Raw genomic sequence first — 27,703 nt, 5'->3', positions numbered from 1 at the left:
TGGAGATCGCTGTAATACATAACTTTTATGCCTCCGGCTCTTTCCAGGGATCCACCGGGGACATGTGTGGGGTCTGCCAGGCAGTAGCCCACCACTGCATCAAGGAGGTTGACAAATGCCCTGTTCGAGAGAGCCGGAGACAATGTGCACTACCGGACTGACCCTGACAGTTGGGCTGAGAGGGCCATCGGATTCGGGGCCATTGCTGGATTTCTGCAGGTGCAAGGTGTGATAGACTGCATGCATGTGGCCATCAAGGCTGTCATGGACCCACCAGCCGCCTTCATCAACAGGAAGGACTCCCATTCCATCAAAGTACATCTAGTCTGTGACCACCGAAAGTGTTTCCTGCAGGTGTGTGCCCACTTCCCGGGAAGCAGCCACGAAGCCTACATACTTCAGCAGTCCCAGGTGCCACAACTCACAGCTTTTCTGGTCCCCTGCTCGCCTTCAGGGATGGATGCTCTGGAACAAGGGCTAATCATTGAAGATATGGCTACTCATCCCTGTGAGGAACCCTCGCAATGCAGCAGAGGAGAAGTTCAACACCCTCCATGGGTCCACCCAAGCGACTGTTGAGCAGGCCATTGGGCTGCTGAAGATAAGAATCTGTTGCCTAGATCGATCCGGTGGAGCCCTGGAGTATTGTCCCAGTGAGCGTCTCACGTATCATGATGGTCTGCTGAGGGAGGAGGACATGATTGAACGTCATTCCTCATCTGCTAAGGAGGATGTGGAGGAGGATACTGAGCAGGCAGTGAGTGATGATGAAGCCCTTGTACTGCAGGCGAGGGCCATTGAGAGATGCGCAAGGAAGGCTCGGGGCAATCTCATATATATCCGGTTCCTGCCAGCATGATGCCCGTTCCAAGGGAACTCAATAAATACTCACCTTACTGTATTCCGCATGTCGCCTCTTTCCTATTGCACTCCTGCTCCTTGTGCCCAGGCTCACCAGGCGCACATACAGAGCTGAGAAGGTGACCATGCTCTGCCTGCCCTGCACTGGCTGCCCATTGAGGGAGTAAAGGTAAAGGTGGCATCAGACAGGGCAGCAGGGAAAGCATGAGCGATTCTCAGTAAAAGTGGCCTCCATTTATTTAAATGTTCACAATACCCAATAACAAGACTAAGTTGTATACACTATACACCCCTGAAACCCCAGTGCATCTAGGTGCTCTTCCTCACATGCTTCTGTGAGCACCTACAAAGTGCTCCCAGCTGGTAGCTGAGCTGAAGCCAGGCTGCTGAATGTACTGCACTGTGGCCTGGGATGACTTTGGCAGGCATCCTCTGGCTGCCTGAGGCCTGGAGGTCCCAGGCTGGCTGACTGTTTCTTGCACAGTTCAGGAGTCTCCTCAGTCACCGCAGCTACTGGAGCTGGGGCCATTGGCAGAGGAGTTAAGGAGCCATTGTCCACACTCAGAGTGCCCTTAGAGGAGTCCCCAGATGTGGAGGTCAGCCTTTCCTCCTCCCTTTCAAGGCTCATTTGAGCTTCCCTGAACACCAGAGAAGGATGAGGAGCTGGAGAAGACTCTTGGCCCCTCATCCCCCTCTCGCCTTGCCACTGCTGTGTTGAACTCAGAGCCAAGCCAAGGGTATGCAGGTCTGCACGCATCTCTGGGATCTGGCTCTCCAGGAGGGTTGCCAACCTCTCAACAAAGGAAACCATGCACTCACATGCCTGAGACATAGCAGCACACATGGCATGGATGATCTCCATCATTCACAAATGAAAAAGAACAGCTTCTGGCAGCTCCGCCAGATGTTTCCTAAATCTTTCTCTGCAACTCCAGCATGGAGTCTTGGTGAGACTGCAACTGGAGTATTGTGCACAGTTTTGGTCTCCTTATCTAAGGAAGGATATACTTGCCATAGAGGGCATGCAACGAAGGTTCACCAGACAAATTCCTTGGATGGCAGGATTGTCCCATGAGGAGAGATTGAGGAGACTGGGCCTATATTCTCTAGAGTTCAAAAAAATGAGAGGCGATCTCATTGAAGCATACAACATTCTTACAGGGCTCGATAGGGTAAATGGGCAATGGGTATGGAGAACTCACCTTGGTGGAGTGAAAGAGGTCATTGACCCTCATGCAGCACTGGACTCAGTTTCCAAGGGTGACCCCACGGCTGCTGACCAATTCTGTGATCCCCGTCCAGGCTTGCTTGGTCAGGCGAGAGGGTCTCTTCCTGCCATCCCTTGGGCAGAGGAGCTTCTTTCCTTTACAACCTGGAGGAGAATCCATGGGGCCACCCAGTGTCTTCTGCATGTCTTGGTCCCTCTTGGCTCAATGTCAGCTCCTGGACATATGAGGTCTTCATCATGTGAAATAACAGTTCTAGCAGGGCTGGAAGAGCTTTAAATATGGCGCCAGCACCTGTGTTCATTTCCGCTGATGACACCATTGCCGTCTTGTCGCCCGCCTCCGTCCTCCAATAGGACGGGCCCTGCGCCTCCTGCATTCAACTGGGCCAGCTGCGTGTGATCATGGCCGGCCGGCCGGCCTCCCATGTGACATGCGCGATGCCACCCTCATCCCGTGCATCTGCCTGGACCCACAATGGGCTGATGAAATTCAACCCAATGACTCTATGAGATGTTAAACAAATATTTTGTGTCAATCTTCACACTAGAAGACACAAAAGCCATACCAGAAATGGTGGGAAAACAAGTGTCTAATGAAAGTGAGAAACATAAAGTAATTAACATTAATGAAGAATAAGTACTGGAGAAATTAATGGGACTGAAAGCTGATAAATCCTCTGAACCTGAGGGCCACATCGTAGGGCTCTAGAAGAGGTTTCTGCGGAGGTAGTGGGTGCTCTGGTTATGATTTTCCAACTTGTGCCTTGTAGATGGTGGACAGGCTTTGGGGAGTCAGGAGGTGAGTTACTCACCGCAGGATTCCTAGCCTCTGACCTGCTCTTGTAGCTACGGTATTTATATGGTGACTCCAGTTCATTTTCTGGTCAATGGTAACCCCTAGGATGTTGATAGTGGGGGATTCAGTGATCTTAATGCCATTGAATGTCAGGGGGAGATGGTTAAATTCTCTCTTGTTGGAGATGGTCATTGCCTGGCACTTGTGTGGCACGAGTGTTACTTGCCACTTATTAGCCCAAGCCTGGATATTGTCCAGGTCTTGCTGCATTTCTGCACGGACTGCTTCAGTGTCTAGGAGTCGCGAATTGTGCTGAACATTGTGCAATCATCAGCGAACATCCCCACTTCTGACCTCATGTTGGAGGGAATGTCATTGATGAAGCAGCTGAAGATGGTTGGTCCTAGGACATTACCCTGAGGAACTCCTGCAGTGATGTTCTGGAACTGAAATGATTGACTTCCAACAACTGCAACTATATTCCTTTGTGCTAGGTATGACTCCAACCAGCGGAAAGTTTTCCCCCTAATTCTCATTGACTTCAGTTTTGCTAGGGTTACTTGATGCCATACTTGGTCAAATGCTGCCTGATGTCAAGGGCAGTCACTCTCACCTCACCTGTGGTGTTCAGCTGTTTTGTCAATCTTTGGACCAAGGCTGTAATGAGGTCAGGAGCTGAGTGGTCCTGGCAGAACCCAAATGTGAGTGAGCAGGTTATTGCTGAGTAAGTGCTGCTGGATAGCTCTGTGGGAGCTGATCCTCTGTCTGTAGACCCTGTTTTGCGGGTCTCGCCTCCTTGGAGCTGGATCTCTGTATCCATCCCCTGTGTCCTGTGAAGTAGGATGTGGGGAGGAGAAGTCAGCTCCTGATGCTGTTGATGTTGCTGGTGCTGCTCCTCTTGTTCCTCATCAGAGGTCCAAGATGGAGCTGTGAGGAGGACACAAAGGGTAGAGTCTTAACAGAACAGGCCAACACGCAGCAAAGAAGGGTGGTAGTGGGTCTGGAACTCATTTGATTCAGTAGTGGGCTTTGCACTGGCTATATAACTCAGCCATGGCTTTAGCATTCCGCTTCCAGATGTCCCAACCATTCAGTGAGATCGGGTGGGATGACCTGCTGAATCTGTCAAAGGCAGGATTTCTAGTTAAAGGGACCCGGGCAGGGGTTAGGTTGCAGAACTGTACATTGATTCTTGTGTCTTCAGCAAACACAGGAATGGAAAGGAGACCTGGGAAGGCTGTTCCCTGCTCTTGGAATTTTGGAATCAGGAGTAGTGAAGTCTTGCTTCAATTGTATAGTACCTTGGTTAGACTGCACCTGGAGTACTGTGTGCAGATTTAGTCCCCTTACCTTAGGAAGGATATTATTGCCATAGAGGGAGTGCAACAAAGATTCACCAGACTTGTTCCTGAGATGGCAGGATTGTCCTATGAGGAAAGAATGGGGAAACTGGGCCTGTATTCTCTAGAATTTCAAAGAATGAGAGGTGATCTCATTGAAACCTACAAACTACTTAAAGGGATAGACAGCGTAAATGCAGTGAAGATGTTTCCCCTGGTTGGAGAGTCTAGAACCAGGAGACACAATTTCAAAATAAGGGGGAAGCCACTTAGGACAAAAATGAGGAGAAATTTCTTTACTCAGAGGCTTGTGAATCTTTGGAATTTTCTACCTCAGAGGTCTGTGGAAGCTCAGTCATTGAGTATGTTTAAAGTAGAGATTGACAGATTTCTAAATACCAATGGCATAAAGGGATATGTGGATAGTGTGGGAAAAAGGCATTGAAGTGGATGATCAGCCATGATCGTATTGAATGGTGGAGCAGATTTGATGGGCTGAATGGCCTACTCCAGCTCCTATGTTCCTATGTTATTTGGAGTTCCTGCTGCAGGATCTGAGGGATTGAAATGTGATGACCTTTCCCAAGGATAGGAGGAAGAGGTCAGTCTCTCAAACTAAGCAGGTGTGGTTGGAAGTAGCCAAGGATGTGAGCAGCAGGACTGCAGTCACTTGAAACTGGAGACAGTGCTCCAAGAGGTTCAAGAACCTCAGGAGGGTGGGAAATATGAGCAGCATAAGGCTTTCAGATGTCAAGCCCCATACTCTGACGTTCCCAGCATTCTCCTGCACAATACTCCTCAGACCATCACATCTTGCAACTCCACTCATTCCTCTCCCTCCAGGCACCTCCTCACATCCCCATCTGAACAGCCAACACTCACACTCACCCTTATCTTTGCGCCATCTCACACTCATCCCTCACAGTCACCCTCCACACATGGTGTTCTTCCCTCCTCTCCACACCATCTACTTCTCACACTCACAACTCTCTGCTTTCTCTCCTTGCAGGAGAAGGGAACGCAAAACTCCGGGGAAAGGCAGAGAATTGGGTGAGAAACCCTTCAATGATAGCCACCTTGAAGGCCACTGGCAACGTGTCCCCACCTGGTCCACTGAGTAGGAGGTCTTGTTCCAGGAGGCTGCAGATGTCAGCAGTGACCTACCGTGAGAGCCTGAGCCTCCTGAGGCACTGGTGCTCAGACATGTTGAGAAAACTGATCCTCTGCCTGTAGACCCTATGTTGGGGGTCTCGCCTTCTTGGAGCTGGATCACTGTGTTCATTCCTGTGTCCTGTGAAGCGGGATGTGGGGAGGAGAAATCAGTTCCTGGTGCTGTTGATGTTGCTGGTGCTGCTCCTCTTGTTTCACATCAAGGTGGAGCTGCTATAAGCTGGTCTCATGCTGCAGTGAAGGCTGACAGCAGGGAAGTGCAGATCAAGATAAAAGAAGTGCAAGACAGGTGAACTGACTTCCAAGAGTTGAAAATCACTTATAGGGCAGGGAGAGCACACACTCAGAATAAGTGCTGTGAGCACCGGACTTTCACCTGGGCAGGGCTGCAGCTAATCAGTTTCACACTTTGAAGGTTTCCCAGCCTGCCAGTTTCACTGAAATAGCACTCCCCACTGTGCTCTCACCTGGTTGACCCTGGCTAGTTCCACACAGCTCAGGAAACCCATTCACTGTCTGTTGAAGCCAGAATGCTGAGTTAAGTCCTGAGTTAATTGCATTTTAAATATTTTAATTATATAACTGAGAACTCCATTGGGGTCCCTGCTCGCTTGCAAAGCTGCAAGTGAACGTGATCATATTGGGTTCCTCATGCCACTTTCCAGGGTTTTAATACCCCTACCACAACCGAACCCTCTCCTCCTGGCTGTTAAATTTCTGCCCAGAAAGTTAGCATGCAGGTATTACAGAATCACAGAATTGTTACAGTGCAGAAGGGGGACATACGGCCCATCGAGTCCGCACTGGCTCTCTGAAAGAGCAATTCCCTCAGTTCTATTCCCCCACCTTCTCCCCGTAACATCCTTTTCATATAACTGTCTAATTCCCTTCTGAATGCTTAAATTGAATCTGCCTCCACCACGTTCTCAGACAGTGCATTACAGACCTTAACCACTCGCTGCCTGAAAATTCTTTTCCTCGTGTCACTTTTACTTCTCTTACCAAATACTTTAAATCTGTGCCCTCTCATTCTTGATCCTTTCACGAGTGGGAACAGTTTCTATCTATCTACCCTAACCCTAACCCTCTCATGATTTTGAATACCTCTATCAAATCACCTTTCAGCCTGCTCTTCTCCAAGGCAAACAGTCCTAATTTCTCCAATCTAACTTCACAACTGAAATTTCTCATCCCTGGAACCATTCTTGTGAATCTTTTCTGTACTCGCTGCAATGCCCTCACGTCTTTCCTAAAGTGCGGCGCCCAGAACTGGACGCCAAACTAGTGTCTTATACAAGTTCAACATAACCTCCTTGCTCTTGTACTCTATGCCCCTATTAATAAAGTCCAGGATACCGTATGCGTTATTAATTGCTTTCTCAACCTGTCCTGCCACCTTCAATGATTTATGCACATATACACCCACATCCCTCTGCCTCTGCACCCCCTTCAGAATTGTACTCTTTATTTTATATTGTCTTTCCTTGTTCTTCCTACCAAACTGAATCACTTCACATCTCTCTGCATTGAACTTCATCTGCCACCTGTCTGCCCATTCCACCAACTTGTCTATGTCCTTTTGAAGTTCTATAGTATCCTCCTCACAGTTCACAATGCTTCCAAGTCTAGGTCATTAATATATATCGGGAAAAGCAAGGGTCCCAACACTGATCCCTGAGGAAATCCACTACAAACCTTCCTTCAGCCCGAAAAACATCCATTAACCACTACTCTTTGTTTCCTGCCACTCAGCCAATTTTGTATCCATGTTGCTACCTTCCCATTTATTCCATGAGCTACAAGTTTGCTCACAAGTCTGTTGTGAGGCACTGTATCAAACGCCTTTTGAAAGTCCATGTACACCACATCAGCAGCATTGCCCTCATCAACCCTCTCTGTTACCTCTTCAAAAAACTGCAGCAATTTAGTTCTGCATGATTTTCCCTTAAAGAAATCCATGCTGACTTTCCTTAATTAACTCGCATTTTTCCAAGTGACTATTGATTTTGTTCCAAATTATTCTTTCTAGAAGTTTTCCTACCACCGAAGTTAAACTGACTGGCCTATAGTTGCTGGTCTTAACTTTACATCCTTTTTTGAACAAGGCTGTAACATTTGCAATTCTCCAGTCCTCTGGCATCACCCCCCCGAGTCTAAGGAAGACTGGAAAATTATGGCCAGTGGCTTTGTGATTTCCACCCTCACTTCCCTCAGTATCCTTTGATGCATCTCATCTGGTCCTGGTGCTTTATCCACTTTAAGTACAGAGAGCCTATCTAATACTTCCTCTTTATCAATTTTAAACCCCTCTAGTGTCTGACTTACCTCCTCTTTCAATATTACCTGGGTTGCATCTTCTTCCTTGGTAAAGACAGATTCAGAGTATTCATTTAATACCTCAGCTCTGCCCTCTGCCTCCATGTGTAAATCCCCTTTATTGCCCCTAATTGGCCCCAATCCTCCTTTTACCACCCTTTTACTATTTATATGCCTAAAGAAAACTTTGGAATTTCCTTTAATGCGAGCTGCCAGTCTCTTTTCATGCTCTCTCTTTGCTTGTCTTATTTGTTTTTTACTTCCCCTCTGGACTTTCTATATTCAGCCTGTTCTCAATAGTATTTTCTACCTGGCATCTGTCATAAATATTCTTCACCTGTCTACAGGTATAGCACGCAATTAATAAGGCAAGTAGTATGTTGGCCTTTATTGCAAGGGGATTGGAGTGCAAGAGTAGGGCAGTCTTGTTCCAGTTGTACAGAGCTTTGGTGAGATCACACCTGGAATACTATGTACAGTTTTGGTTTCCATACTTAAGGAAGGATATACTTGCCTTAGAGGCAGTGCAAAGAAGATTCACTAAATTGACTCCTGGGATCAGAGGGTTGTCCTATGAGGAGAGATTGAGTAGAATGGGCCAATACTCTCTGGACTTGAGAAGGATGAGAGGCAATCTCATTGAAACTTAAGATTTTGAGAAGGTTTGACAGGGAAGATGCAGAGAGGCTGTTTCCACTCACTGCAAAGTCTAGAACTAAGGGCCATAGCCTCAGGATAAGGGGTCAGCCATATAGAACTGAGATGAGGAGATATTTCTTCACTCAGAGGGTTGTGAATCTTTGGAATTCTCTACCCCAGAGAGTTGTGGCTTCTCAGTCCTTGAGCATATTCAGGCTGAGATCGATTGAATTTTGGACTCTAAGTGAGTCAAGGGATATGGGGATTGGGTGGAAAAGTGGAGTTGAGATTGAAGATCAGCCATGATCTTATTGAATGGCAGAGCAGACTCGAGGGGCCATATGGCCTACGCCTGATCCTATTTCTAATGTTCTTAGAAGGAGGGATCATAGTCTCAGGATAAGGGGTTGGCCATTTAGACTCTGGTGGAGAAGAGACTATCACCCATCTCCTTCTGGAATGTGCATTTGCAACAAGCATCTGGAAAGAGTTGCAGCAGTTTTTGGAAAGATTCATCCTGAGCAGCTCCATATTACAGGACTCTGTTCCAGTGACAATTCCTAGGGAACTGTTTTTTTATCTTCTCTGATTAAAACAGTGTGGCTTTAAGACTCTGTTTAAAAACAGCGTACTTTTAAGACAGAGAGAGAAATTTTAGATTCCTGAGAACAGTGTGCCACAGCTGCACCTGTTTCCTAGGCCACAGCAGGAGAGAGGTCACATGATGTACTGTAACTTTTAACTGTGTATAAAAATCAGCTAAAACTGGTTTGAACTAGAGATGCGTGAAGCGTGCTTGCCTTGAAGGAAGAGAATTCTCTCAGCAGAAATTCTACAATGTGTTACAGGCAGTGTTAATTGCCTAAGGAGAAAAAAAAACCTTTTGAAGAGAACAATTTACTGCTGGAGGTAGCAAAATTCCTTTTCTTTACTTCCAATCTAAGAAGTCTTTGCTTCAAGATTGACACTCTCTTGACTAGTTGTGTTTCCTGGAATTCACAGTAAAGTTTTGACTGGAAAACTACCAATTTTAAAATCCAAATACAGACCTCTCGTTATACTCCACGTTGAAAGAACTGTATGATGCCTACTGCAGCCATAGTACTTTGAATGCCTATCAAGTAAAGACCGTTCAATCGGAATTCTCGTGGAGACTTCAAGTGGCATCTGATTGTTCTAATCTGGACACCTCATCAACCAGGAACATAACCCACAAAGACTTACCACCCAGTTACTTATTCTTAAGAAACAGCTAATTTTTAAAGACACTATTTTTAAAACCGGTTGACCATTAGAGTTTGAATGTATGTGTGTGAATGGGGGAGTTAGGATAAATAAGAAGTTATAAAGTCTTTAGACATAAATTTATCTTAATAGTATTTAAGATTTAGTTTATTAATAGTTAATTTGTTTAACCAGATATCTGGTTTAGTGTATTTTATGCTGGAGGTTAATAAAGTGTTTAATTTGGCTATTTTCTAGTTAGGTGGGAAAACTTTAATAATATGCTGCAACCCGTGGAGTATTGGGTCTGAATTGACAGTGCATTACTCCTGCCTTAGTCGTAACAACACCGAAACAAACATCAACTGTTGCTGGAAGGCTATCAACTCGGTGAAAGATGCTCTTTGGTCTGCCTGAAAGTTGTTGGTCTTCCAGGATCTCTCCACGTTTGAGTGTTGCGGACTGGCACATTCCAAGGTCCAGGACTACGTGCTGAGGGGCGCACTGCAAAGGGTCAATGGAGAAAGGACACAGTTAAGCACCTTCCTGCCGTAGTTCATTCCATGGCTGGAACCAGTGTAAAACCCCTTGGATTGTATGTATCGCAAAATATTTAATGTAATGTAAATGTAACTGCAATCTGCATTGTAAATAGACCAAGGCACCCTAGAGTGCCATGTACTGTAATGTACCTTTACAGATTTTAAGAATAAAGTTTATTTTTGGGGAAAAAAAATTGCAGTCTTACACTGCCATAACAACAGCTTGTACTTGGTTTGATTCCTGGTCTTTGCTGAATTAACTGCACAGGTCAGGAAAAATAAAGAACCACAGGGCAGATTTTCCAGTTAATTAACCCATGGGCTCCACTATAGTCATGTTCTCCTTCCACCTGGCTTTCCTCCATGTTCTGTGCCCAGACTATCCATTAAACCCAAGCACAATAACAGGAAAATCAGCTTGACTCCTTTGCTGTCTTTCCTATTTTCTCTGCTGTTTCCACCTCTTCTTTCCTGAAGGTGTTGACTTCTTGATGGTTTTGTGGGTGCCCGCCACTCTCATACATTGGCCAATTATTAATTTTTTATGTGTGGGCATTGATAAACTACTTCATCATTTGTAATGGTGGGGAGGTGGGTGAGGCAGGGTGGTGGATCATAGCTAAGCTTAGTCTGCTCGTCTACCTTCACTCAGCACCCGTGCATTCCAGTGGTGATCTGGAGTGTGAAACTTTGCCAATTCTCCCCCCTACCTGACCAAGGGACATTGTGACTAATGTTAACACCCTGACTGCCCTTAATGGGTAACAATTAAAGACAGTTAAAGGCAAGTGGAAGAATGGGCAACAAATATTCCTTGCAGCCTTAGGAAAAATACAAAATACGTGCCGACCTTTTGTTAACGTTTGCTGAAACTGAAGGGAGACAAGATTAAAAAGTGGCAGGAAAGGGAAACCCATTGTGCAGGCGAATGATCCAGCAGTCGGACCATCGTATGATGGCTGGGGGTCCTGCACTATGAGGAGAGTGGCCCTTTTTGTCGCACCATGACATTATCCCCATAGATTGGCCGGACAGAAGTGGAGGAAAATTAGAGGCTGCAACTCACTGTTGCTGACACTACATGCTGCACATTAGTTGTAGATGGTCTTGCAGCAGATGGCATAGCTCCGAATCTCTTTACTGATCCAGACCCACTTACATGGTAATGGTTGTAGATAACAGTTGTTCCCATGTAGGTGCATCAGGGCATATAGAAATGATTGGTGGCAACTTGGCACAAATAGTCAGGCTATGCTGGCTTTTAATCTGCTGCCTATCTTCTATCCTGCAGTGCCACTTAAACGTGACATACTATGATTGGAATAATTCTGAAGAATGATCTAACATTTGCATATTGTTTTTGTCTTATTGGATCTGCTTTTTTTTATTCTTTAATGGGATGTGGGCATCACTGGCAGGGTGAGCATTGCCCTTGACAATTGAGTGGTTTGCTAGGCCACTTCAGAGGACATTTAAGAGTCAACCACATTGTTGTCGGTCTGGAGTCACATGTAGGCCAGATCAGGTAAGGACAGCAGATTTTCTTCCCTAAAGGACATTAGTGAACCAATGGGTGTTTACGACAATCAATAATAGTTTCATGGCACCATTACTGAGACTAGCTTTCACAGCCTCCCTTAGGAACAGGATCCCTCCAGATGCACTGATTCACTGCCAAAGGGAAATAGTTGGGACCTGTGTCTGGGATTGTGCATCTACACCTTTGCCTGGAATCCCTCCATTGCTCCTTCATTTCTCCTAAAAAAAGAGATACAGGGTGATTCCCAGCAGCAATTACTGGGGTAGCACGGGGGCATGGAGAGGTTGTCCCCATTGCCATTGTCACAAAGCTAATTAGCAAGACAGGAAAACAAAATGTTCTTTTTCTGAAATGGCCTATTTACTGAACTCTATAAATTGACTTCACATTCAGCTCAACACCCGGGCACCCATTACGCCTTGAAGTCAATGTGTGTGCAAATATCAGGAAATTCTTTGCACATGTCTCTCCCCTCACATCAGCCACCCTGCCCCTTCCATTCCAATATTTGAACAAAACCTCTGCTTCTTTCAGGACGGTGCTTCCTCCCCTCACTTCCCCTCCCCACCCCCCCACCCCCACATTCCCACAACCCCACCGACATACTGCTGAGAATACTGGGGATCCAATTACCTCCTCCCAATTTTCCCAACAGATTCATTCAACTATGGCTGTAAATCGGGTGAACTTGATTGTAAAATCTACCTCATTGCCTTTTCTGTTTCTTAGTACGATGACAGTTGGAAATCTAAACTAATCTGAACAAGCTGCAACTTTCCAGTGTGAAACTAATGTATTAGCAATGCACGATGCTGACTGCATCATTTAATCAGGAACTTGTAACATTTTTTACGAGTGAATAATGTGCCAGAATATTTAATTAATCATTTAATTAATCAAGTAGGTTATTTGATTAGAACAGTTGCTGGACCTTATGACTTTAAGAGACGATATTCGGAGTGCTGCATGCTTTTTGCTGCACTATACAATTCTGTGCTGACATTCAGTATCAAGCTGCTCATTTGAACACTTTAGAAATACCATGTCAACATCTTCTTTCTTTGGCCTCCTTAGCTCGAGAGACAATGGGTAAGCGCCTGGAGGTGGTCAGTGGTTTGTGGAGCAGCGCCTGGAGTGGCTATAAAGGCCAATTCTAGAGTGACAGGTTCTTCCACAGGTGCTGCAGAAAAATTTGTTTGTCGGGGCTCTCTCCTTGCGCCTCTGGAATTTTTCCTGCCAACTGCTAAGTCTCTTCGACTCGCCACACTTTAGCCCCGCCTTTATGGCTGCCCGCCAGCTCTGGCGAACGCTGGCAACTGACTCACACGACTTGTGATCAATGTCACAGGATTTCATGTCACGTTTGCAGACATCGCGTTGTCAACATCAGAAACTGCAATTCATACCAGTTAAATCAATTGAGAGCTTTTTATCAACCTTATTAAATTAATATTACAAGCATTCATCCTTAAAGTTAATTCTAGGCTTTGTGTGGCTGGATGTAAACATCTTAATCTATCTTTGATTGATTTATTAAATTAAATTCTATCTGTTAACTAATAACACAACCAACATTTGTCAGGATACTGCAAGACTCTGTGTTTAGACACTGATGTACATACCTTACCATGCATTGTAACATAGTGGTGATGTTACTGGACCAGTAATCCAAAGAACTAAATCCCACCATGGCAGTGTCAGAAATTGAATTCAGTTTTAAAATAAATAAATCAATCTGAAATAAAAATCTTTTATCAGTAAATGTTACCCTGAAGCTGTCGGATTGTCGTACAAACCTAACTGGTTCATGAATGTCCTTTTGGAAAGGAAATCTTAACCGGTTTGATCTGTATTTTTTTTATTCATTCATGGAATGTGGGTGTCGCTGGCCAGGCCAGCATTTAATGCCCATCCCTAATTGCCCTTGAGAAGGTGGTGGTGAGCTGCCTTCTTCAACCGCTGCAGTCCATGTGAGGTAGGTACACCCACAGTGCTGTTAGGAAGGGAGTTTCAGGATTTTGATCCAGCGACAGTGAAGGAACAGCAACATAGATCCAAGTCAGGATGGTGTGTGACTTGGAGGGGAACTTGTAGGTGGTGATGTTCCCATGCATTTGCTGTCCTTGTTCTTCTAGTTGGTAGAGGTTGTGGGTTTGGAAGGTGCTGTCTAAGGTGCGTTGGTGCGTTGCTGCAGTGCATCTTGTAGATGGTACATACTGATGCCACTGCGCGTTGGTGATGGAGGGATTGAATGTTGTAGATGGGGTGCCAATCAAGCAGGCTGCTTTGTCCTGGATGGTGTCAAGCTTCTTGAGTGTTGTTGGAGCTGCACCCATCCAGGCAAGTGGAGAGTATTCCATCACACTCCAGACTTGTGCCTTGTAGATGGTGGACAGGCTTTGGGGAGTCAGGAAGTGAGTTACTCCCCGCAGAATTCCTAGCCTCTGACCTGCTCTTGTAGCCACGGTATTTATATGGCTACTTCAGTTCAGTTTCTGGTCAATGGTAACCCCTAGGATGTTGATAGTGGGGGATTCAGCGATGGTAATGCCATTGAATGTCAAGGGGAGATGGTTAAATTCTCTCTTGTTTGAGATAGTCATTGCCTGGCACTTGTGTGGCACGAATGTTACTTGCAACTTATCAGCCCAAGCCTGGATATTGTCCAGGTCTTGCTGCATTTCTACATGAACTGCTTCAGTACCTGAGGAGTCATGAATGGTGCTGAACATTGTTCAATCATCAGTGAACATCCCCACTTCTGACCTTATGATTGAAGGAAGGTCATTGATGAAGCAGCTGAAGATGGTTGAGCCTAGAACACTACCCTAAGGAACACCTGAAGTGATGTCCTAGAGTTGAGATGATTGACCTCCAACAACCACAACCATCTTCCTTTCTTCAAGGTATTACTTCAAGCAGCTGAGAGTTTTCCCCCTAATTCCCATTGACTTCAGGTTTGCTCGGGCTACTTGATGCCATACTCAGTTAAATACCGCCTTGATGTCAAGGGCAGTCACTGTCACCTCACCTCTTGAGTTCAGCTCTTTTGTCCATGTTTGAACCAAGGCTGTAATGAGGTCAGGATCTGAGTGGCCCTGGCAGAACCCAAATTGAGCATCACTGAGTAGGTTATTGCTAAGCAAGTGCAGCTTGATAGCACTGTTGATGACACCTTCCGTCACTTTATTGATGATTGAGAGTAGACTGATGGGATGGTAATTGGCTGTAAAGGCCAGCTACCCGACCCAAACCCAATGGGACGTGACGACATGTGTCGGGGTCGGGTCAGGTCGGGTTGCACTTCCGGGTCCGGCATTCGAGCTCGGATCGGGCCAGGCCTGATCGGACATACTCTATCACAACCTCAGGACTTTAATGTTAATTTACTTTTTGGACTTTAAAGGTGGTTTTGTTACAGTTATTTTAAGCTTGTGCAGGTAAGGAACAAAGTGAAAAATGGAAGGTATGTTAACCGATGGTCAGGTCACGTCGGGTTGGGCGTGCGAGAAAATGGAAGGACTCGGGCCGGGTTGGGCTTAGGGTCAGATGGGGTTCTGTTGGGCTCGGGTCGGGTCTCATTTGCAGACTTGAGCAGGCCTTTAATTGGCCGGGTTGGACTTGTCTTGTTTTTTGTGTACAGTACATACCTGGGCAATTTTCCACATTGCCAGGTAGATGCCAGTGTTCTAGCTGTACTGGAACAGCTTGGCTAGGGGCGCAGCAAGTTCTGAAGCATAGGTCTTCAGTGCTATTGCCGGAATATTGTCAGGGCCCATGTCCTTTGCAGTATCCAGTGCCTTCAGTCGTTTCTTGAGATCACGCGGAGTGAATCGAATTGGCTGAAGTCTGGCATCTGTGATGCTGGGGACTACAGGAGGAGGCCGAGATGGATCATCCACTCAGCACTTCTGGCTGAAGACTGTTGCAGATGCTTCAGCCTTATCTTTTGCACTGATATGCCTTGCTCCCCCATCACTGAGGATGGGGATATTTGTGGAGCCACCTCCTGCAGTTCGTTGTTTAATTGTCCACCACCATTCACAGCTGGATGTGGCAGGACTGCAGAGCTTAGATCTGATCCGTTGGTTATGGGATCACTTAGCTCTGTCTGTCACAGGCTACTTATGCAGTTTGGCATGCAAGTAGTCCTGGGTTGTAGCTTCACCAGGTTGACACCTCATTTTGAAGTATGCCTGGTGCTGCTCCTGGCATGCCCTCCTGCACTCTTCATTGAACCAGGGTTGGTCTCCTGGCTTGATGGTAACGGTAGAGTGTGGGGATAGGCCAGGCCATGAGGTTATAGATTGTGCTTGAGTACAATTCTGCTGCTGCTGATGACCCACAGCGCCTCATGGATGCCCAGTTTTGCATTGCTGGATCTGTTCAAAATCTATCCCATTTGCATGGTGGTAGTGCCACACAACACGAAGGAGGGTACCCTCAATGTGAAGGTGGGATGTCGTCTCCACAAGGACTGTGCGGTGGTCACTTCTACCAATACTGTCATGGACAGAAGCATCTGCGGCAGGCAGATTGGTGAGGACGAGGCCAAGTATGTTTTTCCCTCGTGTTGGTTCCCTCACTACCTGCTGCATACCCAGTCTAGCAGCTGTGTCCTTTAGGACTTGGCCAGCTCAGTCAGTAGTGGTGCTACCGAGCCACTCTTGGTGATGGGCATTGAAATCCCCCACCCAGAATACATTCTGCGCCCTTGTCACCCTCAGTGCTTCCTCCAAGTGGTGATCAACATGGTGAAGTACTGATTCATCAGCTGAGGCAGGGCGGTAGGTGGTAATCAGCAGGAGGTTTCCTTGCCCATGTTTGACCTGATGCCATGAGACTTCATGGGGTCCAGAGTCGATGTTGAGGACTCCCAGGGCAACTCCCTCCCGACTGTGTACCACTGTGCCGCGACCTCTGCTGGGTCTGTCCTGCCGGTGGGACGGAACATACCCGGGGATGGTGATGGCAGTGTCTGGGACATTGTCTGTAAGGTATCATTCCGTGATTATGACTATGTCATAACTATGACTATGTTGCTTGACTAGTCTGTGGGACAGATCTCCGAACTTTGGTACAAGCCCCCAGACTTAGTGTAGGATTAGTATAAAATGGGTGGTTGATGGTCGGCACAGATTCGGTGGGCCGAAGGGCCTGTTTCAGTGCTGTATCTCTAAACTAAAAAACTAAACTAAAACTTTGTAGACAGGACAGGGTTTGCTGTTGTCATTTCCGGTGCCTAGGTTGATGCCGGGTGGTCCGTCCGGTTTCATTCTGTTTTATTGACTTTGTAACAGTTTGATACAACTGAGTAGCTCGCTAGGCCATTTCAGAAGGCATTTAAGAGTCAACCATATTGCTGTGGTCTGGAGTCACATGTAGGCCAGACCAGGTAAGGACAGAAGATTTCCTTCCTTAAAGGACATTAGTAAACCAGATGGGTTTTTACAACAATCGATAATGGTTTCATGGCCATCATTAGACTAGCTTTTAATTCCAGATTTATTAATTGAATTCAAATTCCACCTTCTGCTTTGGTGGGATTCAAACCCAGAGCAATACCCTGGGTCTCTGGATTACTACTCCAGTGACAATACCACTACGCAACCGCCTCCCCTATTCCTCCACTCCAGTCCTACACTAAAGTGGTTGATTCTTAATTGTCAAGACAACTGAGATGTGCAATAACTACCGGAATTGCCAGCGACGTCCATATCCAGAGAATGAATAGAGAAAAATCTGTGGTTAGACTACAGTTGCCCTTTGCAATACCTGGTTTAAAGGGGCAGTATCTCTGAATTAATGAGTTTCTGAGCAGTCTGAGCTCCTGGGACTGTAAAGTCAGGTGCCAAGCTGCTGTGATGGTGCAAAACCTTTCAATGGTTATTTCATTTTTATTTTGAGCTTTATTGGAGCTAAAATAAAAATAATGCTTTCATCATGTGATTGCTCATATTGTATATTGGCATAATCATGTTGGCTGATCACATCACTGCACACTACTTTTATGTATTAGCATGCTGTAGAGTGAGTGAAAGAGAGAGATTTCATACCCTCAAAAATAAAAGATATTTGATAAATGCCTTGGGTTACCATATCTTTCAAATCTCACACATACAATGGATATTTGCTGCTGTTTTTTCATTCTGACTTTTGTATTTGCTTTGTCTTGTGTCTCTGTGTCATTCATTCTTGTACTGGCAACATTCAGATCTAAGGCATCTATTTCTTGCAGATAGTTTTAACTGGGACGAATACCTGAAGGCGACAGATTCCAGTATGGCGCCACCTTGCTGCTTCAAGCAGGTAAAATAAAACAAATATCCTGACAACATTCTGCTAAGTTTAGCCCCTTAATTAGCAATTTCAGTGTTAAAAATCAGTAGACATTCAGAGCAACTAGAGAACTAGATTTGGTTAAATAGATATCATCTGATTCTTATCAAATATACTTTTGGGAAGCAATTGAATAGTTGTAGATGTGAGATGAAAGAAAGAAGGAAGTTGCATTTATGAAATGTCTTTCATTACCTCGGAACCTCCCAAAGTAATTTGCAGCCAATGAGTTACTTTTGAGGTGTAGTCAAGTTATATTATTTGGAAATAGGGCAGCCAACTTGTGCACAGCAAAGTCCCACAAACAGCAATGAAATGAAGGATCAGATAGGTATGGGTAAAGCTTTGGAATGCCAATTAGATTATTTGCATAGATGGAATGTACAGCACAGAAATAGGCCATTCGGCCTATCTTGTCTATGCCAGTGTTTATGCTACACAACAGCCTCCTTCCACTCCTCTTCATCTAATCCTTTCAGCATAACCTTCTTTTCCTTTCATCATGTGTTTAACTATGATCTACCATAGATAAGGATCAAAGTTTACAGGGGACATGTCAGTACACTGTGTTGACACTCTGTGGAGTGGTATCATATAGATTGTCTGCACTCACTATGAGCTCCCATTTCATGGTGAGGAATTGAGCAGAGGTCAGATGTTTCTCCACAGGAGTGGAAAGGACATCAGAGGACTACTTAGCTCAGACCACCCTCTTGCACTTCAGAGTCTACAAGCGTATGAAAAGACAGATCAGGACAGCCAATGATTACTTTGAAATGTAGTCACTGGTCCATTGAATCTCTCCTAAATGGGCACAACTCACCAAAGCACCATGACTCCCAGTATCCCCTCCCACAATAGCCAGGTAATCTCCTGGAGATATTACAAAAAGCCTAAAGCAATTCAGGGCAAAAAAAAACCTTGGAAATTCCTCTCCAACTGCTTAAGGCAATGAAAACAAGTTCAGGAGATCATGGCCATTATGAGGTGCATAGCCAACATCCCATCTGTCTTTTGTGTGCTACAGAAAAGAATATGTCCAGCTCCTTTTTGAACATTCGCAGCAAACTCACCACATGAGCCGGTAGCTTGATAAATGTGTTAATAAACCTTTATGTAAAAAACCCCTTTGTCAGAAAGTTAATTTTGTGAGCATCACACAAAAGTGGTATGTCAATTTTTTTTTCATCCACCGGCTGGAAATCTGAATTAAATTTAAAAGTGAAAGAAACAGATAAAAGGTGACTCTACTAGCACCTAGATGGCCATCCCAATTTGCATCACTATACTCCACATTCCAATGGATGAGTTGTCTGCTCAGTCCCCTCAAGAACAATGACCTGGGGAATCTGAGTGAACTACCTATCCTGTTCACATTAGCAAGGCATTAAGGCCATAACCTGGACATTAAACTGGTGGGGATGAACCACTCAAACCTAATCACTTGTGTCATGAACAGATGAGAACCAACTGTAAATTGTATTTTTGTGCACTTGTGTGTTATTGTCAACTGCCATTATACACAGCATGTTGAGTTATTTAACTTCTGTGTTCCACCTGTTAAAATGGAGGAGGGAGATCACTTCACCAACAGGAGATGGGACAGCTACTTGATGGGGTCCAATCACATGACCCAGAAGCCACCCTTTTCGGTTTGCAGGGGTTTGAAACATTTTCAGTTGAGGGAACAGCTCATTCAAAAAACACAGCTGTCTTGAAGCTGCATCTCACTTCTTAGAGGCCTTCTTCCTGCAAGAAGAGGAACAGAAGTCACAGTCTGCAATACAGCAAGAAAATCTGCCAGTCTTCTCTTCGTCAAAAAGGGTGACATCAGAAAATAAGCTACCTCAACTTATCGCCGAAAGTGAAGCAGAAGGTAGTGTAAGAGAAGAGGTTTAAATGACTCCTACCCTCACTCGGCATTTCCAGTCAGTTAACTCCAGTTTTGGACCTTCTGTTAATTAAAAGAAAATGGACTCTAGTTTCAACTGAAATGCCTGTTAGTTTGCCGTTAAACTATTTTCTAATTAGTAAATGTCCTTGCCCTTTTGATGCCTTTACCTTTCCTTGTATGTTTGTGAGCATGTGTTGCAAAGTTATCCCCCTCGCGAGTTTAAGAGTGGGGGTTAATAAACGCTGTTTCTTTGTTTTAACTTTAACAACTGTGTTGTTGCAGTCCTTTACAAGTCAGGGCTCAAGGGAGGAAAATTCAATCACAATCCGCTTACGGACAGGTTGTGGAAAAGACAGACAAAAAAATATTAACTACCTGTTCATAACACTTGAACAATGGGACCCTGGTTGAGAGAAGGGCATTCCTAGACATGGACTGATTAAACTGCAAGAGAGAATACATACTAGTAACCATCATGTTGAATCACTGGGTGACGGTCATGCGACAGGCCCACCATCTGTATGATTAAGCTGGTGTTTTCTCTGCAACAACCAAACACGCAGCTAGACACTGACAAGAGAAACCCCAAGTGGAGTCCCTCCTCCCGCTCTCTCTCTCTAATCCACCTTACAAGCTTTGAACCCTGCCTGCTGGCCATAACCACCTAGGCCTATCACTGCTGCAGACAGAGACCCATGAAGGAAATGATCTACATCGTTGTCTCCAGGAGAACCACCAAATTAGCCATCTGCATCTGCAAATCGGAAGCCTCAGGAGCACCAAATTCAGCCTGAAGCCAGCCAAGTCACCAACCTCCACAGGCTGTATACCCCTTTTTATTTCACTGGACTCTAATTCGACCAATTTATTCTTTCCCACTCTGTAACCTATTTGTGTGTGTGTATGTGTGTGTGAATCTTGAGAGTGTATGTGAAAGTTGAAGCATAGTTTATCATTTTACTTAGGTTGGTTTAAGTAAAATAAACCTAACCTCATCCTTTGTTAAACTCAAGAAAACCTGTCCAATGGTTCTTTTTATGATCATAGCACATAAATAGTTAAACACTCACTGAATTGGCAAGTACATTCACTTTAAAAAAGAAATAAACCTGCCGTGGTCAAACAAGGAAACCCCTCCTCACCTGATTGTAACAGTGAGCAACTAACTGAATTATAAACTTTTGTGAAATAAGATGTTGGCAGTTTAATGGTGGTAGCTTATTAAAGTGGCAATCATTTCTCACTGGCTTCTTCTGATGTGGAGTCGGAAATTTACAAGCACCTCTCAATTTGCAAACTTCCCTCACTCAATGGTAATTAAACTCAAATTGACCTTAGCCGAGTGCTTATTTACAGCAATTAGAGTTTGTCACCTTACAGAAACAGGCCAGATCTGCCCAGTTACACCTTAGCAGCAGCATAATGTGCTGTGTGCTACATGATATAATGCTCTCGTTTTCATAAAACAGCATCCTGGAATGACCAGTGGATGGTCACAACCATTTCAACCAAGATTTTAGTTGCAGCCAGCATCATGTACTCAATACAAAAGTAGTGGTTGTGTTGGGCCAGAGCGAGGTGAAGCTCACTGCTGCTATCATGCTTAAATTAAACAGAGGCAACAGGATAGGGTGAGGGGAAGAAGCAAGATGGTGATAGATGAGGTAAAAATTTAAAAAAATGAAAAGATGAACTTTTGCCCTGAGAGTGGCAACAAAGTGAAACTCTACTACAAGCAGTAGTTGAGGCAATGAGCACAGATGCATTTAAGGAGAAGCTAGGTAAACGCATAAGGGAGAAAGAATTAGGAGGCTATACAGATAAGGTTAGGTGAAGAGGGATGGAAGGAGGCTTGTGTAAAGCATAAACACCAGCATGGACCAGTTGGGCCGAAGGTCCTGTTTCGATACTGCAGACTCTACACAACTTTTTTATACATTCATTGGATATGGGCATCACAGGAAAGGCTAGTATTTGGTGCCCATTCCTAACTGCCCTGAGAGGGTGGTGGTAAGCTGCTTTCTTGAACCATTGCAGTCCGTGTGATATAGGTAGGGAGGGAGTTCCAGGATTTGATCCAGCAACAGTGAAGGAACAGCAATATGTTTCCAAGTCAGGATGGTTTGTGGTCTGGAGGGGAGCTTACAGGCAAAAGTGTGAAGTTGTTCACTTTGGTCTTAAAAATAGAAAAGCAGAGTTATTTTAAAAGGTGTGAAACTGGTAGTGTTGATGTTCAGAGAGACTTGGGGGTACTCGTATGAGGAACGCACAAAGTTAATATGCAGGTGCCTATTAGGAAGGCGTGTTGGCATTTATTGCAAGGGGATTGGAGTACAGAAATAAAGAAGTCTTACTAAAACTGTACAGGGCTTTGGTGAGACTGCGCCTGGAATACTGTGTGCAGTTTTGGTCTCCACATTTAAGAAAGGATATACTTGCACTGGAGGCAGTGCAGCAAAGATTTACTAAATTGGTCCCTGGGATGAGGGGGTTGTCCTATGATGAGAGGGTGGGTAAATTGGGCCTATATTCTCTGGAGTTTAGAAGAATGAGAGGTGATCTAATTGAGACATACAAGATTCTGAAAGGGCTTGATAGGGTAGAAGCTGAGAGATTGTTCCCACTGGTCAGGGATTCTAGAACATGGGGACACAGTCTCAGGATAAGAGGCCGATCATTCAGGACTGAGATGAAGAGAAACTACTTCACTCAAAAGGTTGTGAATCTTTGGAATTCTCTACCCCAGAAGATTGTGGATGCTCCATCATTTAAGGCTGGGATAGATAGATTTTTGATCTCGCAGGGAATCAAGGGATATGGGGAGTGGGCAGGAAAGTGGAATTGAAGCCCAAGATCAGCCATGATTGTATTGAATGGTGGAGCAGGCTCGATGGGCCATATGGTCTACTTCTGTTCCTATTTCTTGTGTTCTTATGATTGGAGGTCTGCAACTTTGTATCATTGTTAAAAAAGGGTGCGAGGGATAGGCTAAATAATTATAAGCCGGTCTGTTTGACCTCGGTGGTGGATAAATTGTTAGAATCAATTCTGAGAGATAGGATAAACTGCCACTTAGAAAGGCACAGATTGATCAGGGATAGTCAGCATGGATTTGTTAAGGGAAGGTTGTGTCTTACTAACTTGACTGAAATTTTTGAGGAAATAACAAGGAGGATTGATGAGGGTAGTGCAGTGGATGTGGTCTACATGGATTTTAGGAAGGCATTTGACAAGGTCCCATATCACAGACTGGTCAGAAAAATAAAAGCCCATGGGATACAGGGGAATGTGCCAGGTTGGATCCAAAAGTAGCTCAGTGACAGGAAGCAAAGGGTAGTAGTCAACAGATGTTTTTGCGAATGGAAAGTGGTTTCCAATGGCATTCCAAAGGGCTCAGTGTTGGGACCCTTGCTGTTTGTGGTACATATTAATGATTTGGACTTAAATGTGGGAGGCATGATTGGGAAATTTGCAGATGATACAATTCTTGGCAGTGTAGTTGATAGTGAAGAGGAAAGCTGTAGACTCCAGAATGATATCAATAGTTTGGTTGAGTGGGCGGAAAAGTGGCAAATGGAATTCAATCCGGAGAAGACAATGTCCCAGACACTGCAATCACTATCCCTGGGGATGTCCTGTCCCACCGGCAGGACAGACCCAGCAGAGGTGGCGGGACAGTGGTCTACAGTAGGGAGGGAGTTGCCCTGGGAGTCCTCAACATCGACTCCGGACCCCATGAAGTCTCATGGCATCAGGTCAAACATGGGCAAGGTAACCTCCTACTGATTACCACCTACCGCCCTCCCTCAGCTGATGACTCAGTACTCCTCCATGTTGAACACCACTTGGAGGAAGCACTGAGGGTGACAAGGGCACAAAATGTACTCTGGGTGGGGACTTCAATATCCATCATCAAGAGTGGCTCGGTAGCACCACTACTGACCGAGCTGGCCGAGTACTAAAGGACATAGCTGCTAGACTGGGTCTGCGGCAGGTGGTGGGGAAACCAACATGAGGGAAAAACATATTTTGCCTTGTCCTCACCAGTCTGCTTGCCGCAGATGCTTCTGTCCATGACAGTATTGGTAGGAGTGACCACCGCACAGTACTTGTGGAGAAGAAGTCCCGCCTTCACATTAAGGGTTCTGTACATCGTGTTGTGTGGCACTATCACCGTGCTAAATGGGATAGATTTCGAACAGATCTAGCAATGCAAAACTGGGCTTCCATGAGGTGCTGTGGGCCATCAGCAGCAGCAAAATTGTACTCAAGCACAATCTGTAATCTCATGGCCCGGCATATCCCCCACTCTACCATTACCATCAAGCCAGGAGACCAACCCCAGTTCAATGAAGAGTGCAGGAGGGCATGCCAGGAGCAGCACCAGGCATACTTCAAAATGAGGTGTCAACCTGGTGAAGCTACAACACAGGACTACTTGCATGCCAAACTGCATAAGCAGCATGCAATAGACAGAGCTAAGCGATCCCATAACCAACGGATCAAATCTAAGCTCTGCAGTCCTGCCACATTCAGTCGTGAATGGTGGTGGACAATTAAACAACGAACTGGAGGAGGTGGCTCCACAAATATCCCCAACCTCAATGATGGGGGAGCCCAGCACATCAGTGTGAAAGTTAAGGCTGAAGCATTTGCGACAATCTTCAGCCAGAATTGCCAAGTGGGTGATCCATCTCGGCCTCCTCCTGAAGTCCCCAGCATCACAGATGCCAGACTTCAGCCAATTCGATTCACTCCGTGTGATATCAAGAAACGACTGAAGGCACTGGATACTGCAAAAGCTATGGGTCCTGACAATATTCAGGCAATAGTATTGAAGATCTGTGCTCCAGAACTTGCCGAGCCCCTAGCCAAGCTGTTCCAGTACAGCTACAACACTGGCATCTACCCTGCAATGTGGAAAATTGCCCAAGTATGTCCTGTAGACAAAAAGGACAAGTCCAACCCGGCCAATTACTGCCCCATCAGTCTACTCTCAATCATCAGTAAAGTGATGGAAGGTGTCATCAACAGTGCCATCAAGCAGCACTTGCTTAGCAACAACCTGCTCAGTTTGAGTTCCGCCAGGGCCACTCAGCTCCTGACCTCATTACAGCCTTGGTTCAAACATGGACAAAATAGCTGAACTCCAGAGGTGAGGTGAGAGTGACTGCCCTTGACATCAAGGCAGCATTTGACTGAGTATGGCATCAAGGAGCCCTAGCAAAACTGGAGTCAATGGGAATCAGGGGGAAAACTCTCTGCTAGTTGGAGTCATACCTAGCACACAGGAAGACGGCTGTGGTTGTTAGAGGTCAATCATCTGAGCTCCAGGACATCACTGCAGGAGTTCCTCAGGGTAGTGTCCTAGGCCCAACCATCTTCAGCTGCTTCATCAATGACCTTCCTTCTATCATAAGGTCAGAAGTGGGGATGTTCGCTGATGATTGCACAATGTTCAGCACCATTTGTGACTCCCCAAATACTGAAACAGTCCGTGTCGAAATGCAGCAAGCCCTGGACAATATCCAGGCTTGGGCTAATAAGTGGCAAGTAACATTTGCACCACTCAAGTGCCAGGCAATGACCATCTCCAACAAAAGAGAATTTAACCATCTCCCCTTGACATTCAATGGTATTACCACGCTGAATCCCCCACTATCAACATCCTAAGGGCTACCATTGACCAGAAGCTGAACTGGAGTAGCCATATAAATACCATGGCTACAAGAGCAGGTCAGAGGCTAGGAATCCTGTGGCGAGTAACTCACCTCCTGACTCCCCAAAGCCTGTCCACCATCTGCAAGGCACAAGTCTGGAGTTTGATGGAATACTCTCCACTTGCCTGGATGGATGCAGCTCCAACAACACTCAAGAAGCTCGACACCATCTCGAACAAAGCCTCCCGCTTGATTGGCACACCATCCACAAACATTCACTCCCTCCACCACCGACGCACAGTGGCATCAGTTTGTACCATCTACAAGATGCACTGCAGCAATGCATCAAGGCTCCTTAGACAGCACCTTCCAAACCCACGACCTCTACCAACTAGAAGGACAAGAGCAGCAGATGCATGGGAACATCATCACCTGCAAGTTCCCATCCAAGTCACACACCATCCTGACTTGGAACTATATCGTCGTTCCTTCACTGTAGCTGGGTCAAAATCCTGGAACTCCCTTCCTAACAGCACTGTGGGTGTACCTACCTCACATGGACTGCAGTGGTTCAAGAAGGCAGCTCACCACCACCTTCTCAAGGGCAATTAAGGATGGGCAATAAATGCTGCAATAGCCAGTGACGCCCACATCCCATGAATGAATAAAATAAAAGTGTGAGGTCATGCATTTGGGGAGGGCAAACAAAGCAAGGGAATACACAATAAATATTGAGAGGGGTAGAAGAAGTGAGAGACCTTGGAGTGCATGTCCACAGGTCCCTGAAGGTGGCAGGACAGGTAGATAGAGTGGTGTAGAAGGCCAACGGAATGCTTTCTGTCATTGGCCACGGTATAGAATACAAAAGCAGGGATGTAATGCTGGAACTGTATAAAATGCTGGTTAGGCCACAGCTGGAGTATTGCGTACAGTTCTGGTCACCATATTACAGAAAGGACATAATTGCTCTGGAGAGAGTACAGAGGAGATTTACAAGAATGTTGCCAGGGCTTGAAAGTTGCAGCTATGAGGAAAGATTGGATAGGCTAGGGTTGTTTTCCTTAGAACAGAGGAGGCTGAGGGGTGACTTAATTGAGGTGTACAAAAGTATGAGAGGCAGAAACCCTCAACTTATTTAAACAGTACCTGGACATGGACCTGAAGTGCTGTAACCTGCAAGGCTATGGTCCAGGTGGGATTAGACTGGGTGGCTAGCTTTTTCAGCTGGCGCAGACACAATGGGCTGAATAGCCTCCTTCTATACAGTACCTTTTCTATGATTCTATGGCGGTGTTCCTGTGTGCTTGCTGTCCTTGCTCTTTTAGGTGGTAGAGGTCACAGGTTTAGAAGGTGCTGTCAAAGGAGGCTTGATGAATTGCTGCAGTACATCTTGTAGATGGTACACACTTCAGCCACTGTGCGCCTGTTTAAAGTTGTGGCGGGAGTGCCGATCAAGCGGTCTGCTTTTTCCTGGATGGTGTCGAACTTCTTGAGTGTTGTTGGAGCTGCATCCATCCAGGCAAGTGGAGAGTATTCCATCACACTCCTGACTTGTGCTTTGTAGATGGTAGACAGGCATTGGGGAGACTGGAGGTGAGTTACTCGCCACAGATTTTCCAGTCTCTGACCTGCTCTTGTAGTCACAGCATTTATATGGCTGGTACAGTTAAGTTTCTGGTCAATGGTAGCCTTCTGGATGTTGATAGTGGGGGATTCAGCAATAATAATGCTGTTGCATGTCAAAGGGAGATGGTTAGATTCGCTCTTGTTGGAGATGGCATTGCATGGCATTTGTGTGGTGCGAATGTTACTTGTCACCTCTCATTCAAAGCCTGAATGTTGTCCAGGTCTTGCTGCATACAGGCACAGACCGCTTCAGTATCTGAGGCATTGCGAATGGTACTAAACACTGCGCAATCATCGGCTAACATCTCCACTTCTGACCTTATGATGGAAGGGAAGGTCATTGATAAAGCATTGATGGTTGTACCTAGGACACTAGTCTGAAGAACTCTTGCAGTGATGTCCTGGAGCTGAGGTGATTGACTTCCAACAACCACAAGCATCTTCCTTGTGCTAGTTATGACTCCAAGCAGTGGAGAGTTTATTCCCTGATTCCCATTGATTCCAGTTTTGCTCGGGCTTCTTGATGCC

This window comes from Heterodontus francisci, chromosome 3 (genome assembly GCF_036365525.1).
Source record: "Heterodontus francisci isolate sHetFra1 chromosome 3, sHetFra1.hap1, whole genome shotgun sequence".
NCBI classification, from domain to species: domain Eukaryota; kingdom Metazoa; phylum Chordata; class Chondrichthyes; order Heterodontiformes; family Heterodontidae; genus Heterodontus; species Heterodontus francisci.
This window is presented reverse-complemented; position numbering follows the sequence as displayed.